Raw genomic sequence first — 2,681 nt, 5'->3', positions numbered from 1 at the left:
ATCCACTCACCTCGGCCTCCCAAAGGCGCGGGATTACAGGCTGAGCCACCGAGCCCGGCTGAGGCCATTATCTTAAGTGAAACAAGCCAGGCACAGAAAGATAAATAGCTCATGCTCTCACTTATAAGTGGGAGTTAAATAAGGTGAACATGTGAATGTATGAATAGAGTGTGGAATAATAATCATTGGAGACTTAAAAGGGTGAGGAGATAGGAGGGCAATGGATGATGAAAGATTAATTAATGGGTACAAGGTATGTTATTTGGGTGATAGAGGCCCTAAAAGCCCCAACTTGACCACTATGCAATCCATGTACGTAGAGCAAAATTGCACTTGTACTCCAGACATTTATACAGTTTTTTTTTTGAGTTGGAGTCTCACTCTGTCGCCCAGACTGGAGTGCAGTGGCCGCTCCCGGCCACCGCAGCCTCAACCTGCTGGGCTCCGGCGATCCTTCCGCCTCAGCCTTCCAAGTAGCTGGAATGGCAGGTGGACACTACCATGCCTGGCTAATTTTTGATTTATTATAGAGACAAGGTCTTGCCAAGTTACCTAGGTGGGTCTTGAACCCACAGGCTCAGGCAATCCACTCACCTCAGCTTCCCAAGGCGCGGGATTACAGGCTGAGCCACCGAGCCCGGCTGAGGCCATTATCTTAAGTGAAACAAGCCAGGCACAGAAAGATAAATAGCTCATGCTCTCACTTATAAGTGGGAGTTAAATAAGGTGAACATGTGAATGTATGAATAGAGTGTGGAATAATAATCATTGGAGACTTAAAAGGGTGAGGAGATAGGAGGGCAATGGATGATGAAAGATTAATTAATGGGTACAAGGTATGTTATTTGGGTGATAGAGGCCCTAAAAGCCCCAACTTGACCACTATGCAATCCATGTACGTAGAGCAAAATTGCACTTGTACTCCAGACATTTATACAGTTTTTTTTTTGAGTTGGAGTCTCACTCTGTCGCCCAGACTGGAGTGCAGTGGCCGCTCCCGGCCACCGCAGCCTCAACCTGCTGGGCTCCGGCGATCCTTCCGCCTCAGCCTTCCAAGTAGCTGGAATGGCAGGTGGACACTACCATGCCTGGCTAATTTTTGATTTATTATAGAGACAAGGTCTTGCCAAGTTACCTAGGTGGGTCTTGAACCCACAGGCTCAGGCAATCCACTCACCTCAGCTTCCCAAGGCGCGGGATTACAGGCTGAGCCACCGAGCCCGGCTGAGGCCATTATCTTAAGTGAAACAAGCCAGGCACAGAAAGATAAATAGCTCATGCTCTCACTTATAAGTGGGAGTTAAATAAGGTGAACATGTGAATGTATGAATAGAGTGTGGAATAATAATCATTGGAGACTTAAAAGGGTGAGGAGATAGGAGGGCAATGGATGATGAAAGATTAATTAATGGGTACAAGGTATGTTATTTGGGTGATAGAGGCCCTAAAAGCCCCAACTTGACCACTATGCAATCCATGTACGTAGAGCAAAATTGCACTTGTACTCCAGACATTTATACAGTTTTTTTTTTGAGTTGGAGTCTCACTCTGTCGCCCAGACTGGAGTGCAGTGGCCGCTCCCGGCCACCGCAGCCTCAACCTGCTGGGCTCCGGCGATCCTTCCGCCTCAGCCTTCCAAGTAGCTGGAATGGCAGGTGGACACTACCATGCCTGGCTAATTTTTGATTTATTATAGAGACAAGGTCTTGCCAAGTTACCTAGGTGGGTCTTGAACCCACAGGCTCAGGCAATCCACTCACCTCGGCCTCCCAAAGTGCTGGGATTACAGGCTGAGCCACCATGCCTGACCCATTTACACAATTTTTAAAAGAAAGAACAACAATACCCAGATTGGTTTGGGTGGTTACTGTGGGTGTGGGCAAGTCCTTTCCCTTCTTGGTGCCTCAGTTTCCTTCCTTGCTAAAATGAGAGTCATGAAGTTTCACGATGTCTCCCTGCATCCTGGCACCTACATCTAAGCACCTCCTATAAGTGATGGGGGCTACTCACTCCATGGAGGAATGGATCAGGATTATGAGATGCTAAGCACCACTCCCACGTTGGAGAAGGAGGGGAAGCTATTTGATTATCCTCTCCATGGTCATGCTTTGCCTCTTAGAACGCCATTCAGGGGATACTTTTTTTTTCATCTTTATTTTAGATTCAGGGGATACACATGCATGTTCATTCCATGGATATACTGGGTAGCGGTGGGAATTGGGTCTCAAGTGGCCCATTCCTAGTTAGTGAACACTGTATCCATAGATAATTTCTGAACCCAAGTCTCCTTCCCCACCTCCTCCCTTTTGGTGCCCCCAGTGTCTATTATTTCCATCTTTGTGACCATATTTGGCTCCCACGTATGAGTAAGAACATGTGGTGTTTGGTTTTCTGTTTCTGAGTCAGTTTGCATAAGACGATGGTTTCCAGCTCCATCTGTTGCTGTAAAGGACATGATTTCATTCTTTTTAATAACTGTGCAGCATTCCGTGGTGTATATGTACCACATTTTCTTTATCCGGTCAGTTGTTGGTGAGCACTAGGTTGGTGCCCAAAGGAAAAGAAATCAATATATAAAAAAGATACCTAGCTGGGCTCGGTGGCTCAGCCTGTAATCCCATGCCTTTGGGAGGCCGAGGTGAGTGGATTGCCTGAGCCTGCGGGTTCGAGACCCGCCTGGG

The sequence above is a fragment of the Carlito syrichta genome, unplaced genomic scaffold (genome assembly GCF_000164805.1).
Source record: "Carlito syrichta isolate Samal-C Ts95f unplaced genomic scaffold, Tarsius_syrichta-2.0.1 Scaffold142964, whole genome shotgun sequence".
Classification (NCBI taxonomy): Eukaryota; Metazoa; Chordata; class Mammalia; order Primates; family Tarsiidae; genus Carlito; species Carlito syrichta.
This window is presented reverse-complemented; position numbering follows the sequence as displayed.